This window comes from Bombus pascuorum, chromosome 1, assembly GCF_905332965.1.
Source record: "Bombus pascuorum chromosome 1, iyBomPasc1.1, whole genome shotgun sequence".
NCBI lineage: Eukaryota > Metazoa > Arthropoda > Insecta > Hymenoptera > Apidae > Bombus > Bombus pascuorum.
In genome coordinates, this window is record NC_083488.1 from 32,645,899 (window position 1) to 32,664,790 (window position 18,892).

Here is an 18,892-nt window from a genome sequence, read left to right on the forward strand (position 1 = left end):
GGGCAGACACGTGACGACTCGGCAAGGAGTCCTGTTTTGCGGCCAAGTTTCAGGACAAAATACAACGCACACAAGAATACACAAAAATCACGCACCAATGCGACTTAAACCCAAAAAACAAAAAAATAAACGCAAAAACCGAAAATCCACGACACATATTAGACCATGGCTACGTCGTACCGACGCGTATCGGTACTTTTGCCTAAACACACTATACTCAAATTCATTGTTTATTGTGAATCTCAAAAATGTACAAAAAATCAAATATTGGCTAAATAAACTATTTAAAAAAAAAAAAAAAAACACGTGACGACTCGGCAAGCGACCTCGAAGAACGGAAGCGAATCGAAGAAATAAAGCCGCAACCGATCACTCGGCATGGTACGAAAAACGTGTTCATTTTCCGTGAATTCGCAGCGTCACCCTATGTATTATTGCTGCGTAACGACGCCGTCTGCGGTCCCCTAAAAACACCTTACGACAGGTCATACAAGGTGATCCAACGCGGGGAAAAGAATTTCATCATCAAAATAAATAATAAAAATATAACGGTCTCCATAGACCGGCTAGAACCCGCGTCCCTTGTAGGTGACAATATCGAACAACAAAGCGTCGAAAACCATGGCATAATAATACCGCTTAGGAATGAAGTCAAGCGAAACGATAGATAAACGAACACAAGAAGTAAATATGTCGCGCACGCGGGCAGGAAAGTCCAATTTCCTGATACGTTACAGGCAGGTTTCGGATAGGCGCTATAGTTCGTAGAACTTGGAAATTACCCACGAAATTTGTAAACTAACTAAAAAAAAAAAAAAAAAAAGTTATTACTGGTAAGAAAGCAATGAGGCACATGAGGAGGATAGGACTATTCGAATCGAGAGTGACTCATGTTGTTTTGCGTCGCAGTATCGACACCGTTACGATGTACAAAATTTAAAAATAAATAAACTCCGGACAAAGCAATATCATCCCTACCAGGAACCGTCAACCATAGTCAAAGTCAACCTTCCCCGTACTTCCCCTACCAGTATAAATAAACGAACGCGCTCTCTAGGACGATCATTAACTGGTATCCTTACAGCGAGTAGCATTGAGCGAGCGACGGATCAGACGTATTATACCAACTCTATATAATGTACGTAGAACAATTTTTAAATATATCTGACTATCACGAGTATTAGCTTATCTTGTCGGTAAATAAATTAACACGTTTGATACGAACAGCAAGCTGGTCGAAGAAGAATCCAGGAGGACGAGACGCGACGGAGCTTCCCGTGCGGAAACAAAAATCACCTAAGTGCGAACTGCCCAACGGAAAGCAAAGTTGCCAGGAGTACGGACACATCGCATCGCAATTTAACAATGTAAGTTCCCTAAGAATACATGTAGCGTGTCGCAGTCGTTACAGACAAAGCGTTGTAGAGACGTTAAGATCGGAGATTGCAATTTGACCGCGTTGATAGACACCGGTAGCGAATACGTGAAAATAGAATAGAGAATAGAAATAAATTAGATGAAGTCCAAGTTGATAATCGGATTAGAAGGCGGTCAGAGAATGGGATAACAAGTCAGTCTCGGTTTGACTTTGCAAGCCCGATCGTAGTCGAGAAAGGAAACGGACCCCTCTTTGTTCTTATCGAAGAATGTAGGAAAGAATGTACGGCGCGAAAGAAAGAATATTGTTCGCAGGAGTCCTTCTTCTCTCGAGGACATCGTCGTCATAAACATTTATTAGATATTTTTTTCTTTTCTTTCTTTTAATTTGCACCTTACAATTTGTCCAGCTGGACATTTGGTAAATTTTTCTAGCTTAGTTGCTAAAAAACACGTGGATGGCTACCCCCAGCGGGATACCATTTTCGAGTTTGACTATTTTATTTCTTTAGTGAAGTCAGTAAGGTGTTTTCTTTTTAGTCTTTCTATGAAAGTTTTGCACGCCTCAGTAGCCAGCTAGTTTGGACGTGTTGCCGTTCTCCCCTTGTATTTTTCTACGTATTTCTTCTTTGATTTCTGCCGATTTCTTCTTTGATCGTTGATACTTTTAAGTTTTTGCGTATATCCTCGTTTCTGACATACATAGGGCGTTGACTATTGTTCTCAATATCTTCGATCGTAGCGACTCTAGTTTATTTATGTGGCTCATTGCTGCTATCCACCATTTTGTGATGTGCTCTTGTAGTAAAATGGCTACTGTTTTTGGATTAATATGCTTGACTAGTACAGCCGTGTCGTCCGCGAAAGTCAGTATTTTGCAGTCGATAGATGTTGGTATGTCGGCCGTGTATAATGTATATAATATTGAGCCTAAGACACTTTATTAGACGAATCGGTTGTTCGGCATTTTGAATAGTCTTCCGTTACGACACAGACAGCATATTCGTCTTTTTTGGGAAGTTCGAAATTCCTATCCCACAAGTTGTAAAATTTACAGTGCGTCAAGAGGATAATTACCACCCGGAGTGCTCGATGGGTCCACTCTAAAGCAAAACATCAGTACCAGGTGAGATACACTCACGACGGTGGTATAGTTACAAGACTGGATAGAAATAGATTCCCTCCTCAAAGGAAACGGACAGAAGAACACCCCCTGGACGGAGAGCTAGAATATATGTAAGGACCAGGCGCTTCAAGAGACGAGTATTCGTCTTCATCACATAGTCGGTACGTAGGAAAGATGCGACGGTGAAACGTCGAGATGTTCCTTAGTATCTTTTTTTTTTTATTTTATTTTGGTTTTTTACAATTTATTGGTGAAAAAAAAAAATAAAAATAAATATAGGCTGTGGGTGGCTACCCCCAGCTGGGTGCCAGCTTCGTTTTTTCTAAGTTATATCTTTTATGGCTTAGTATCTTTGAGCGGAAATTTCGAAGATGAACGGACGTCCTCGACGATACCAGTAAGCAACGAAGTCCATCAGTGACGAAAATTTACGCCACGCTTGACAATAGCCTGCAGTATGCAAATCCACAGAGATCGTGGTTGAATGTTGAAAAATCCTGAGGTTCTCCATCGTAGAAGCAAACTGAAGAAATCCGAGAACCTTGGCGTCTCCGTAGAAAAGAAAAGAGCTATTGAACCTTTCTACGTGATTTCGAAGATGGACGTAAATGGAGTGGCAGCCAAATCGAAGCAGTATCGAATCGGTGACGGGATCATAGACTGCGTGGTATGTCGATCGTCGCAGCTAGGCACGCGTAAAAACATGTTCGGGAACCATAGAATTGCAGATAGCCGAAGAACCGACTTTAGCTTTCGGTGCAGAGCTAGGTGACGCGTGGAGGAAAACTACTGATGGGTGTGCCTGGAACACGAGACACGCGGATTCGTTTATTGCAATTTTCGTTAACGAAGTGAGGACAACGATCATTGCTGCTAATTGAAAAAACTGGTGGATAAGCATGGGACGGGACACTTAGCCCGTGTTTTACCGTGACAAGCAATAAGGAGCGTAAGTAAAAATCTCAATCTGAGGACAGCAATAGATAATTGCGAATCCGAGTATGTTTGAAAATTTGTTGACCATCTTGACCAAAGGATGGATGAGGATATATTCTGGGGTCACAGCTCGTAACAATAACTATTTCCTAAACTTTGGTACTTATGAAGTTTCACAGCCATATATATCATAGTTTGTCTATTGTATCACAGTGATGGCGATGAGCTATTTGTTGTTGAGCGGCACATCTCTACCCGATTTTGACCGCTGACGGCTTCTTTGTTTTGATCGGTATTAGGTTTTCCCCTCGTGCCCCGGACGTGGCCCATCAGTTGGAATTCAGTAAAGTAGGAAAATTACGTCTAGGACTTGACTATGGATGTAGAAACACATCGCCACCGTAGTCATATGCTGCTTTAATTCTATAATCCATACGTAAGGTTACAAGTGTGGGCTCTATGATATATTGCTTGGAATTTCGTTAAAACATTAAAACCCTTGTCGTCTGTTCAAACAAAAGCGTTATACAGACATAGAAATTCGTTGATGTGACTGGATTGGAACTTGTTTCATATCGAAGCTTATTACATAATTTTACTTTTTTTTATTACAAAGTAAAACACAAAGCATGATATACGATGTTCGAGGATTGAAACGCTATCGTAGAAATCTGCCCCTTCTAATCTTTCCTGCTTGGTAACCACGTCACCAATAAAGTCAAAATTCGATTTTACAAGATATCAGAATATGGATATTATAAAATGACTTTCTCTTCTAGTTTTCGTCATTACGCAATAGCTGTATCAACAAGTATATACATATTATTAATTTCACTTTTTTCCTCTGTATCATGCTCAGTGTTTAACCGTGCTCTTTAGAGTCATTTCCGACCCAATCTTATTTTTATCGGGGTGCCGATCCCACATCAGCGTTATTTCGCGGACATCGATGTTCCGCTCACAGTTGGTTAGTACTCCGATCCGAGGTTCGGATTGGGTTAGTGGAATAGATAGGCTTATGATGTGTTAGTAGGTTAGTTATTAATTATCTTAATATAGACATACTTAAAATCTAACTTAGAGACTATCATTGGTATGTCAACACACTTGTTGTGGAGTATTAAACTCTACACAACATCCAGTGCCTTAAATACTATATTTCACAGTCTTGATGAGCATTTATTTGGCGGCACATCTCTGACCGACGACCTTCAACGCTGACGGCTCCTTTGTTTTGGTCTGGCTTATCTGGTCTTCCCCTCTAACCCGGAAGAGGCCGATCAGTAATTATCGTGTAAACTAGGAAAATTACGACTAGGATTTGAACACGGGACCTTTGGGTTTGTAGCCTTATACTATATCTACATCGCTTTTTTTTTTTTAATAGTGTTTATTTATGCCAAGATTTGTTTTTTTTTTAATACATTGTAGAATTTATATAAACATTGAATTAGAATAAGGCGTGTTAGGCAAAGGTAGCGATACGCGACGGTACGACGTAACCATATTGAGTGTCGTGATTTTTACAATTTTTTGAGTTTTCGTTCTTGTGTTGGTTTTTTAGAATTTCAGCCGCTGGGGAGCGGAGCTTTTGTATGTTCTTGTTTATGTTGTTATTTTTCTTCTGAAACTTGGCCGCAAAACAGGACGCTTCGGTAGTCTACTTTTATTGTGTATATTCACATCGTCATCGTAGTCATATGATATTATTATTTTAGAACTCATACTTAAGGATACAAATGTCGACCCTACGTTGCTTGGAATTTGATTGAAACATTAAAACTCTTGTTGTCCGTTGAGAGCGTGGTTTAGATCTAAAAATTGGGTTATTAAATTACATTAAAACTTGTTTGATATCGAAGCTTCCCCTTACTATACGATTTTACTTTCTTTTATTACAAAGTAAAACACAAAGCATGATGTACGATGTTCGAGGATTGAAACGCTATCGTAGAAATCTGCCCCTTCCAATTTTCCCTGCTTGGTAACCACGTCACCAATAAAGTCAAAATTCGATTTTACAAGATATCAGAATATGGATATCATAAAATGACTTTCTCTTCTAGTTTTCGTCATTACGCAATAGCTGTATCAACAAGTACATACATATTGTTAATTTCGCTTTTTTCCTCTGTATCATGCCCAGTGTTTAACCGTGCTCTTTAGAGTCATTTCCGACCTAATCTTATTTTTATCGGGGTGCCGATCCCACATCAGCGTTATTTCGCGGACATCGATGTTCCGCGCTCAGTTGGTTAGTATTCCGATCCGAGGATCGGATTAGGTTAGTGGAATAGGTAGGCTTATAAGATAGTGTTAGTAGGTGTTAGTTAATATTCTCCATATTGACATACTTAAATCTAACTTATAGACTATCTTTGGTATGTCACACACTTGTTGTGGAGTATTAAACTCTATACAACAATCCAGTGCCTTCAATAATACTATTCTATCAGATTTCAAGATGAGCTTCGCGGCACATCTCTGACCGACTTTCATCGCTGAAGGCTTCTTTCTTTTGGTCGGTCCTATACTCAAGGATACCTCATTTCTTAAACAGGTTACAAGTGTCGTCTACATTGCTTGGAATTTCGTTAAAGTATTAAAACTCTTGTTGTCCGTTGAAACAAAAACGTGATTTAGATCTAAACCTCGATGATGTAACTGATTTAAAACACTGTTTGTATCGCAGTTTCTGTTTATTACGCAATTTTATTTTTTTCATAGTAAAATAAAACAAAAAGCATGTCATACGATATTCAAGGATCAATACGTGGTCGTAGAAATCTGCCCCTTCTAATCTTTCCTGTTTGTCAATAACGTCACCAATAATGTGAAAATTTGATTTTATTAGATATCAAAATATCTAAGAAAACACATGAAGACATGAGTAAGTTGCACAATTTCCGAGAACTAAATCACATGATTGTAGAAATCTTAACCTTTCTAAATTTTGCTGCTGGTTACCAGCACGGAATCGTGCATGCATTCACAATAATGATTCAAATGATGTTGTCTATCTTGTACAGTTATCCGCATCTCGAAACGATGGCAACAGAGTGAAACAACACGTTTCCCAGGGTGCGTGATTGTTTGCCGCGCGCTTGCAGACGGCTTGTAAGAACTCGTTAATTCGATACACCTGCGCTTCTGAATTTCTACTCTGGATCATATCGGCGTCACATGCCCATGCGGTATATCTACATTGGCGTTCATTCGTAATTAAGCTTATCTTCGATTGAATAGTTATCAATTAATAGTATTTCACTTAAATCCGTTTATCACAACCATGATGGTGGGTCATCTTACTCGTTCTATTTCTCCCATTTCTTCACCACGATGTTACCGTTGACTATAAAATTGACTATGTGAAAGCGAAAACCGCCTCGTGAGATGCGACCGTTTAAGGAATCCGTTAATTGTGGTTCAGCCAACCGTGGGATAGTTTGAGATTAATAAATCGCTGTGCCGTACAGCGCTGCTGGAAAGCTCATGATGTTGAAACGAAATCCTTAACGAACCTCTGATAATACGTGCCACAAAATGAGATTTTTCCTATGCTGAGCATCGATGCAGACGAGTTGCGATTTCGTAGCAGTGATATTTTATTATTTGGGACTTGTATACCAATACTATAATCCATTCTGTGATCAAGATGGTTAACAGCTGCTCAAACATACTTCTCTTAAGATACCGTTAATTGTCGTCGTCAGATTTAGTTTTTTTCCTTACTATCGAGGACCTTAATTTATACAATACATCGTTCAAGTCAAGACGCTCCTTGGGGTTATTGTTCACTCCGGTAAAACATGGGAAAAACCAGTTTTCCCATGTTTGATGTTCAAAGATAACTTCCATCCACGAATCAACGTTAAGGGGGGCCAGCATCCGTCACTAGTTTTCCTTTTACACCTCGGGATTGCCGGACATCATGCTCAGAAGATACCTTAAGTTGCTGCTAACTCATCGAACCGAAGAAACCTCAACTTGCGTGCAACTATTCGCTCAAAACACTTCCACATCTCTCGCAGCACTACACGCAGACACTCAAGTTCCAAAAGTTGTTGGAGATAAAGTGTATATTTAAACTGTGAATTCAGTGCTACGATCATTCAAACCGCTCCTTTTATCTTAACCGAAATATGGAATTGGCTAATTCATGGCGTCAATTACTATATCGAGAAGAGAATTTACCACTCTCATTGACTCGTTATACTGTGAACGCATCTTCCCACGACACGGTGAAACAGCGAAAAAGAAAAAATTGCAATTGCTGCAAAAATATGAGTCTTTTGAAAGTTTATTAAAAAACATTACTTCATTAATTCCGATATTAAAATACTTTACAATAAGTTCGCTTCAATATAAATGAACATTTTATGCATTATGTATATAAATATATTCATATTATTTTATTTGAATATAGTATTGCTCCTTGAAACTTAATTTTACTGAAATATATGATAAGCTTCCTAGTTGTTAAGACTTGGTCCATTGTATCATTAGTTTATAATTATCGAACTTTGTAAAACACCTGTTGCTTGTTTGCGATATACCGTATTGTTTTATAGAAATGATATGTCAGGCGTATTGCATTTATTAAAGAAACAGTCTAATTATAATTAACTTTGTAGGACTGATTATAGTATTTATAAAATTATCAATTAAGTACATATTTTCATAGTTTCAATAGATTTGTTGATCTCTGTTTTCACTGTTTTACTTGTAATTTTCTATGACGAAAAGTTTGAAACATAAGTAAACGTCAAGTGTTCCCACAGGTTGCGTTTAAAAGTGAAATTACCTTCGAATTGAAAAAGCTTCAATCCCTCGTCATTATCTAGCTATATGATGTTATGATTTCGATATTGTTAGTTCGATTTTAATTTTGTTCGATAATAATGTTGTGTATTTGTTTATAAATTTATTGCAATATTAAAGCAATTGTACGTGTCATATTTCTTATTTCCTTTAAATTTTGTATTTTTAATTCCATTCCCGACAGCTGTGATTCGCGCAATTCGCGAATAATGACGTATTCCTTTCACGGCTCGTGTTTCGACTTAATAAATAAATTCTATTCTATTATGCTTTGTTCAAACTTTTTTGCGTCCTCTAAAAGCGATGATCCATATTATACTACCTACGAGTGTTTTTTTTTTATACTGTGTACGGCGTATGTATGTTTGCACTTTAAAATTTTTCATAAACGAATAAAAATCCGTAATCAAAAAGTAAAGACGTTTCTGATGAAAAAAAATACAACTGCAGAGTGAACGTGATAAATAGCCAATGATGTTCAGCGAAACGCGTTCTGTCTATGAAAGAAGCTCTATCACCTGATATTCTTCAAACGTCTTTGCTGACGCGTTGCACCGGTACACCGTTCGCATACCTACTTATTTATGTCGCGCAACTTTCACTGATAACGAGAGCAACATTCCAGAAGCGGCGTCTTCTGAATATTTAGAGGGTATACGGGTTTTGCGTCGAAGCAGTCGCGTATAGAGACAGTTTCACGTGCGGACCTTCCTGCGAACGAGCGTGAATACTCTTTGGCTTCCTGTTCTTTTTTCTGGTCGTCGCAACTTTGCCCCTATCTTGCACAATTTTCAAGATTCCTTCTGACCCGAGTCTCGTTGCGCGCATTACGAATAATTGTAACAGTGGCCTGTTCCTCTGCTAAAATACACGGCGAAGAAAGAAACTGAATCGTAATAGGATATCGTCCTACCAAACCATAGTAAGTTTTTTCTTTGCTTTATCTTTGAGTCATTGTGTAATAGTTATTTGCTGATATGTGTTCAAGTAAACGGAGTAATTTTTAGTCTGATTGAATTTTCTTGCATGGAATATAACGGTAAGTTGCTATTCTCTGACGTTGCGAACCGCGTTTTCTGAATTGGTGTGTGCAAATTTGAGACGCATGAAAGACGTTAGCTAATTCTGTTCGGGGAGAATGGAAATTAATACAACGCAATGTGGCGTTTCCTAAAAAATCTTACTGTTTGATATGGAACGCTTGAACTGCTAGAAATAAGCTAAATATTATGTTTATTATCAATATGATAAGAATTATCAGGATTATAGAAATCAAAATTATGGAAATCAGGATTACTAGTGATCTCTACTTTGTATGATAAATTTATCGATAGATGGATTTCTTTACAGTGGTTAAAGAGGAAACAATGGCTATTTAATTTAAATTTAATGCAGTAATGTCATATAACTAAGACAATTAAATTGATAATTCACAACTCACAACTAACAATTAACGAGTTCAGAACAACTCGCCAGCAACTCTCCCTCAACTACGACTCGCGACTAATAAATTCCTCGCTACTAGACTCTCCATTAACAACAAACGATTAATGGATTTTCTCACTCAAGCATCCCTTTAACATCTTTTCATACTCCCACCACGCACGTGTTTCATAACTGTTCGTGATCATGGTCACGTACACCTTCTTCCGAGTAACTATTTGACCTGCGGCATATTGATGGGTCCCATGGCCTATGGAAGTTTCCAGTCCCTTTCAGCCTGTCGGTAGTTACGCTTTCTAGTAAAACTGTATATATTTCGTCGGAACTTTTTTAGACAACCTTTCCAGGATGCTATAATATTCCTAGAAATTATACTGTTATATACCACATAACTTTGACATCTGTATTTTTACATGCGGACATAATTTAAAAATACAGCTTACAAACGTACGTATTACAAACATATTTTGAGAAAATAGATCATAAGCTTAGGGACATGATGTTTATCGATTAAGCTTAAGTAACACCATAGATACTGTTGAAGTGATCGTCACTTCTGAGAAAACTCTACATCTGGTCTTCGGTTTCTCAAGAGCCTAAGGTCATCGATAGCGCGTAGACAAAAGAATGCGTCGAGGAAAGACGATAAGCGGTACACGTGCGACGTTGGTTTCGGCAGTTGTCTTTAGTCTCAGGGTAACGTTGCTAGCGAGAGGATCTGGATCGGCTTACATAGTACCACATATTTTGTAATTTACTATTCACAATATATACACTTTCAATACCTTGCAGTTTGCTCACGCATTTCTTTAATTCCATCCACTGAATAACCTTAACAGATACAATTAGAAACTTCCTGCCAATATATACCGTTAAGCTATCTATGTGTAACACCATCCGAAGCAAGCAAAATGAATCTTTTTATTCCACACAGATTTTTCGAATAAAGTTATTCGTACACGCGTACTGAATTAATTGCTACATTTTTCTTATATTCTTCGGCAACCTACTTCGGTTTTAATATAACAATTTACACCAGATTACAATTCTCATCAACATCATGCACGATATACATTTGGAATGAATTGCACTTTGCGTTTCAGTTTGTTTGCAGTACACCGTCAGTCTATTAGAGCAAAGTGCAATGCTCCAGCACGTACGCGTTAACCCGGTTTCGGTGTCATCAGTGACATCGACGTGACAAGTAGGCCATCGTGAGCCCGAGTTCCGTTCGTTATCATCAGTCTCCCTTAATATTCTTTCCTCCGAGGTCTGTACACATAGTTACTCGAATTTGCTTTTTCCCAATTTTTCGTTGCATCGATGTCAGTACTGTTGTTGGAAAAAGTATGACGCGCCGTCGCGAATTCTAGCGGATGTCGGTTATTCCGAACCTTAAGGTAGACAAATTAAGAGAGATATTTAAACGTTTTTTTTTTTTTTTTTTTTTTTTTTTTATTTTATTTTGGTTATTTTACAATTTGTCCTTGCGGACATTTGGTAAAGTGTTATATCTTGTTGGTGAAGAAAAAAAAATATAAATAAAAAATAATATAGCATGTGGGTGGCTACCCTCAGCGGGGTGCCAGCTTCGTTTTTTTCTAAGTTATATCTTTTATGAGGTCTATTGGGTGTTTCCATATTTAAACGTGTTGCGGTTATCTGATGCACAAACGCGTGGGTGAATGTGCAATAAAAATATCCGAGTACAAGCGTAGGAATGTTATAAGTACAGTGTTTGCTACTACAGCGCACTATGGCAGCGTTACATTACAACACAGCTCCGAATCCAAGTTCCTATAGATATTTATATAATTACAAAAACTGGTCTGTCCATACCCCGCTGCACTAACCTAACCAGAATCTGTGCAAGCATGTTCCTAAAAAAGAGGCTACGAGGCTGAAAGACCCTTCTTACTGATTTAGTGCTAGATAATTTTTAGTATCTTCAAAGGCTAGAAAAACTAAGTTACGGTGCTGATGTAGAGTTTTCCTAGAAGTGAGGTTTACTTCAACAAAAAGTAAAGCGTCGCTGTATGCTGTAGACTTTTATTTCATGTAGTATCCTAAAAAAACCGTTGGGAAAATTCCGATGAACTAGAGATAGTGAAGAAATGAAAGGCCCCTAGCGGCTCAGGTATGATGGGACATTCTAATGGGCTAAGTGGGCCAACAATGTGCCCGTGTCCCTTTAGGTGAATAGGCAATCAAAAAAGGTTCCCATGACCATCTTGGGTCACTAACAGCTGCAAGATACATATGCATGGTAGGGGAACCGAAAACCATGGTATAAAAGGACGTTTTGGTGGAGAGAATAGTCAGTTATGGGTAAGTTGCGGCTAGTTGCAGTGAGAAGTTTGTCTTTACACGTTAGTTGTCGAATAATTGTTAGTGCTGAGTTGTTATCCAGAATTAGACTAGGTGTACAAATTTAGTTGTATTACATTACTACATCAAGAAATAGCTCTATTCAAATAATCATCGTTTCAATCATTATGAATATATCAAATAATTAGAGATTAGTATAATTGCGGGAGTTCGAGTCGAGATTGAACAAAAAAGAAAGCGAAATGTTAAACAGAATTATTCGTGTAGTAATTGTGAGATTGAGTTGATGTCGCGTTCAATCATTATCCACAAAAAGCAAATGATCAAACGATGTCGAGGAAGGAGCTATTGTTAACGATAAGCAAACGTGAAACAATGAAAGTTGCCGAGATGAAAGATGAGCTCAAAAAACGAAGGTTAAAAAGAATTAGTAAGAAGGAAGAGCTGCGAGAGCGTCTAAGAGCTTTTTGAGCACGGGATTGAGCACGGTGAGTACGATGAAGAGAAAGAAGATGTCGAACAGTAACACATGAGCACATTAAAAGGTGATAACAACGTCAGTGTGCAAAGCTAGATGCTGGAATTTGAGGAAATGTGCAACCTTTGTGGCTGGACTGACGTGTAGCGATTCATATACGTGAAGATACGCCATTCGGCCAAATTGTTTGTCAATCGCGGAAAGCGTCCTAGAAACTGGAGAACAATGAAGGAAATGTTGAGTACCGAGTTGGGGCAAAAAGTAGACGCGTACAAGGTGCAGAAGGAATTGTTGCGTCGAATCAGGAAGGAAACCGAGACATACCAGGAGTGTGTCCACAAAATGTTCGACATAGCGAAGAAAGGAAGTATAGAGAGTTCGGTCGTAATAAAATATATTATCGACGGAATTCGCGAGCAGACTAACAACGTCATACTGTACAGCACCAAGAATATTCGCGAATTAAAAGAGAAGTTCGCCCCGTACGAGACCATGAAGAAAAACGCGAAGACGAAAAGCAAGCTGGTCGAAGAAAAATCCAAGAGAACGAGACGCGACGGAGATTTCTATACGGAAACAAAATTCACCCAAAACGGAAAGCGAAGTTGCCAGGTATTTCAAATGCCGGGAGTACGGAAACATCGCATCGCAATGTAACAATGTGAGTAAGACCCCTAAAGATACGTGTAGTGTGTCGCAGTCGATACAGACAAAGCGTTGTATTAACGTTAAGATCGGAGATTAGAATTTGACCGCGTTGATAGACACGTGTAGCGATCAGTGCGAGCCGATCAATACGTAAAAATAGGAGCGCCCAAATTAGATGAATTTATAATCGGATTAAAACCTGACCAGAGAACGGAATAACAAGTCAGTCTCAGTCTGACTTTGCAAGCTCGATCGTGGTCGAAAATGGAAACGGATATCTTCGCGTTCTTATCGGAGAAAGTAAAAAAGAATGTACGGCATTTGTAGTTCCCACTAGTCTTTCTTGTCTCGAGGACACCGTCGTCATAAACAAAAATTTATCAAATGAAACGGTTGTTCGGGATTTTGAATAGTCTTTCGTTACGATATGGACAGCACATCTGTGATTTTTGGGAAGTTGGATATTCTTATCTTATAAGTTGTAAATTTTACAGTGCGTCAAGAGGGTAATTGCCCCCCGGAGTGCTGTACGGATCTGCTCTAAAGTTAAACGTAAACACCAGATGAGATACATCCACGACGGTAGGATAGTTACCAGATGGGATAGGAATAGATTCCCTCCTCAACGGAAATATGGACAGAAGAACACCCCCTGGACGGAGAGCTAGAATATAAGGACCAGACGTTTCAAGAGACGAGTATTATTCAGTCTTCATCGCGCAGTCAGCAAGAGAGATTCATCATGCACCAGCCTTAGTAGAAACTCCTTACGTACTCCTGCGTTTATACCAAACAGTGCAAATAAACCAAGTGGACACGACATCGCTCTACATCTTTAACCTACCGCCACCTTGAGCGTCAATGGTGTTCAAGATTCGCAATATCCATCGACTAGTTGCAACATGAGTGATCGCCACATCGCAACATATAGTCGATATGAGCAACATCGGTTACAACGGACATAATCGCGGTAGCTTCTGATGGAGACAGCACGAACGGTTACGAAGTGGATTTCGTAGAATTCACGGAGTGAATTCAGCACGAGTACGTCGTAAAAATGCGACTGTAAAACATCGAGAGGTTCCTTAGTATCTTTGAGCGGAAATTTCAAATATGAAGGAACGTCTTCGACGAGTGAGCAACGGTGTCCATCGGTGACGAAAATCTAAGCGACGCTTATGGTAATCCACAGAGATCGTGGTAAAATGTGGAACCGGAAATCCCCAAGTAGTCCGTTGTTGAAGCGAAATGAAGAAATTCGAGAACCTTGGCGTCTGCGAAGAAAAGAAAGAAGCTGTTGGACTTTTCTACGTGATTTCGAAGATGGACGTAAATGGAGTGTCAGCCAAATCGAAACAGATACGAATCTGTGACGAGATCGTTGAGGATTGTGGACGTAGACTGCGTATATCGATCGTCGATCGTCGAAGCTAGGCACGCGTTAAAAACATGTTTGGACACGATAGAATTGCATATAGCCAAAAAACCGACTTAAGCTTTCGCTGATAAGCCAGGTGACCAGTGGAACGATATTCTTTTACGCACTCGAAACCTGTTTAAAATGTAGACGCTGAAACAAGGTTAAAGGAATCAGCCGATACCCTATTTCGGTTAAGATAATTGGGGTGGTTCAAATGATATTAACACTGAGTTAACAATTTAAATACAACTCTTTGTCTCCAACAACTTTTAAAAACTGGAAAGTACGTTTCGACCGAAGAGTTGCTAACACGTGAAGTTCGGGGATCGTGATGTCGAGGAGCAAAACTACTGATGGGGGTGTACCTGGAACACGAGGCACGCGGATCCGTTTATTGCAATTTTCGTTGAGGAAGCAAGGACAACGGTGATTGCTGCTAATTGGAAAACTGGTGGATAAGGATTGGACGGACACTTATCCCGTCTTTTACCCTGACGAGCAATAAGGAGGGCCTCGACTTTAAAGATGCATTAAATAAATTAAGGGCTTCGACAGTAAGTAAAAATCTAAATCCGAGGACAGCAATAGATTATTGCGGATTCGAGTATGTTTGAAAAGGTGTTGACCATCTTGCTTCTAACAATAGTATTTAAAGTAATTTAAAGTATGCGCTTCATGATTTTTATTACATATACTTATAGATCAGGTATATCAATCTCCATTATATGATTGTTTGCCTTTCTTCTTTCCATCATTAATTGCTTTCATCTTTTGAATTCATTCTCAGATTTAATTTTCCGGTCCTTTCGAGAAACAGAAGGAGATTCTCCTTCCGTTAATATACGTATAATTATTGTCTATTGTAATAGAAAAGAGAAACCATGAATAAGAGCGCTGAGATATTTGATGTGTATAACAGGATTTACTTTCCTGAAGATGTGAAGCATATGGTTTTTAATTTCTTTGTCTCGATGCAAGAAACAACTTTCCATCATATGTTTAAGGGAATTTGTTTTCTCTTTCATTTGATAGTTGTTAGACTGTGGATATTTATAGGTTTATGAGAAATTTAAAAGTAATGTATCCTCCAGAATACATATAGTAATAGCGATATACAAAATGCATACATACGTGTATACGCTTATTCATAAATACGATTACTATTTGTGGAGGATCGCGCTATTTCGTAGCTGTTCAGCATTTGAAGAGACAGTTCGTTTCGATCTCATTCCCGATTTTGATTCTTGGCCGGCCAGCTACCCATCGCATGATTGTGGCAATGAAACGAAAAGGATGGAACGGAGCGGCCTCCGCTCTGTGTTCGATCGATTCTCACGTTACTTTCGCAGACAATGTTTCCCAGGACTGAAATTCGTTTGTATCGTCGGATACGTTCGGTCTTTGAACCGAGGATGACTGTTCACGTGAACGATGCTTCTCCCTCCATGTGAATTCTCAATAAATTCTGGAAATAGATAGTCTTGTTACACGTGGAAGTGAATACTCGATGAGTGAAAATGAATACTAATCAATTGCGGAAACCACTCTTTCTTATAATTTTTTCTGAGATTATTAGGGAACGTTTGCTTGATTAACATGCGTGCATTTAACTACAGTGAACAGAATTAGTAACAAAAATGAAAGCAATTGATATGAATAATACTATAGAATTTTATATAGATTGCTCGTTCGCAGTTTCTTCCAAAGAATTCTTTCTCACTGAAGGAATAATTATATACATGCTACATGCACTTACTAATAATTATATACATGTTGATGCACTTTGACTTGACACAGTTTTATGCATATGCCGATCGTCGCCTACGCGCTTCATCGTTGTATCTTCGACTTCAGATTCGCGTTCGATGCAACGCACGACGCTGCTGTTGACACCAATCTTGCTATCGACGGTAAATCAGGTCATTGCCTTTATCGTCGTGTAAGATCAATGTGACCGCGTGTTGCACGCGGTTTATCCATTCTGCTACCGAGAAATCCGACGCAGTCCGATGACGAAGGTGGATTCGCGGCAAAGCGTTCGCTAACAAATTAAACTAAGCGCGGTTACACCTGCGTCGATCGCTTCTCCGCGTCCAAAGCTGCTGATTCGCTTTGTGTTTAACACTGCTCTTCGAGTCACTTCCGATCTAATCGTTACATTTTCAGAGTTAAATTTTAATAAAAAAAAAAAAGAAATATTATTGGAACTATGGGCAAAACAGACTACGGCTGGGCCCTAACAAGGCGAACCCGTCAAAGAACTCCATGTTTGGGCCCTGGCGCATCGTATACGGCTATTTCACCCAGAAGGCGGTGTTCACACCCTAGTCGCAGTGATCCTTTAATTTCCACGTCCTTACTTCTGGGCTTCCCTAGAAGGGTGCCGACCCACATCAGCGTTATTTTGCGGACATCGATGTTCCGCGCTCAGTTGGTTAGTGATCCGATCCGAGGTTCGGATTGGGTTAGTGCAAATAAATACAGGCTTATTGATAATGTTAGTAGGAGTTAGTTAATTACTTAAATTATAGACATACTACTTATGATCTAACTTATATCTATTTTTGGTATGTCTCACAGCCTTTGTTATTATATTCTAGATCTATTTCACAGCCATAGATGAGCATTATTTCGCGGCACATCTCTGACCGACGACCTTCAACGCTGACGGATCCTTTGTTTTGGTCTGGCTTAGCTGGTCTTCCCCTCTAACCCCGGAAGAGGCCTATCAGTAATTATCGTGTAAACTAGGAAAATTACGACTAGGATTTGAACACGGGACCTTTGGGTTTGTAGCCGTATACAATATCCACATCGCCACCGTAGTCATAAGATATTTCTATTCGAGAACTCATATTTAAGGTTACAAGTGTCGGCTACATTGCTTGGAATTTCGTTAAAGCATTAAAACTCTTGTTGTCAGTTGAAACAAAAACGTGATTTGGATCTAAAACTCGATGATGTTAAACTTGTTTTGTATCGCAGCTTCTGTTTATTACGCAATTTTATTTTTTTCATTATAAAATAAAACACAAAGCGTGTCGCACGATATTCGAGGATTAAAACGCGGTCGCAGAAACTTGTCCTTTCTAATCTTTCCTGCGTACAATAATGTCACCAATAAAATCAAAATTTGATTTTACTACATATCAAAATATCTAGAAAAACACATAAAAACATGAGTAAGTCGCATAATTTCCAGGAACTGAAACACGTGATTGTAGAAATCCTTCTCTTTCTAAATTTTGCTGCTAGTTACCAGCACGGTAATGATTCAGATGATGTTTCTGTGTTGTACAGTTAGCTGCATGTGAAAACGATGGCAAAAGAGTGAAACAACACGTTTGCCAGGTTGCGTGATAGTTTGCCGCGCGGTTGCAGACGGTTTGAAAGAGCTCGTTAATTCGCATTTCCGCCGCTATTGCCGACAGCGCCTTAGGATTCCTGCGCTGGATCACTTGGGCGTAACAAGCCCACGTGATATCCCTACATCCCTTTGTAATTAAGCTATTTCTTCGATTGGATAGTTAATAATATATAGTATTACATCTAAATCCGTTTATCACAATCATGACGTTGGGTCGTCTGATCCGTCCGATTTCTTCTATTTCTTCATCGTTCCCGTTTGACGTTCCCGTTGACTATAATACTGACCATGTAAAAGCGAAAACCGACTCGTGAAATGCGACCCTATAAAGTAATCGTGCGCGAATCCGTTAATTGCGATTCAGCCAGCAATAGGATAGTTTACGATTAATAAATCGCTGTGTCATACAACGCGGCTGGAAAATTGATGATTTTCAAACGAAATCTTTGACGAACCTCTTACGATGCATACCACAACATGAGATTTTCCCTGAGAATCGATGCAGACGAGATTTGACATCCTTGCGCTTTCATAGCCGTGATATTCTAGGTTTGTAGCCTGGATTTAGAGCGTCCCATATTTTTCCGTTTTTCATGTTACGTCGAAGATCATGTCAATGTAACAGTTACGATCTGTCTGTGATCAAGGATGCTGTTTATTGTGAACAATTTTACAAGATGAAGGATGAAAGCTCGATGAATTTTGTTTTTATTAATATTACTCTAAAATTTCTTGCAATAATTTCGTAAGAAAATATATAAATACTGAATGTTACATTTTTAAAATTTTTAGGACCAGAACTTTGTACGAAAATGCATTTCTGTATATTTTTGATTCATTCTTTTATTTTTCTTGATATTAAACATTTAATATTGTATTTTTGTAATGAATTATTGAATTACTCCTAAGTAATTCGGGTAAATTTTTTGTAACGAAATAACTGTAGCG

The 18,892-nt window shown here is 38.8% G+C and overlaps 1 long non-coding RNA gene across 1 annotated transcript; it reads left to right on the forward strand.

Moving 5' to 3' along the window:
• Nucleotides 1–302: 302 nt before the first annotated feature.
• LOC132910631 (uncharacterized) lies at nt 303–18,189 on the forward strand. The gene is made up of 4 exons (XR_009658814.1): nt 303–1,367; nt 2,435–2,664; nt 2,851–6,530; nt 17,941–18,189. It is a non-coding gene; the product is annotated as an uncharacterized LOC132910631 (long non-coding RNA).
• Nucleotides 18,190–18,892: the final 703 nt, after the last annotated feature.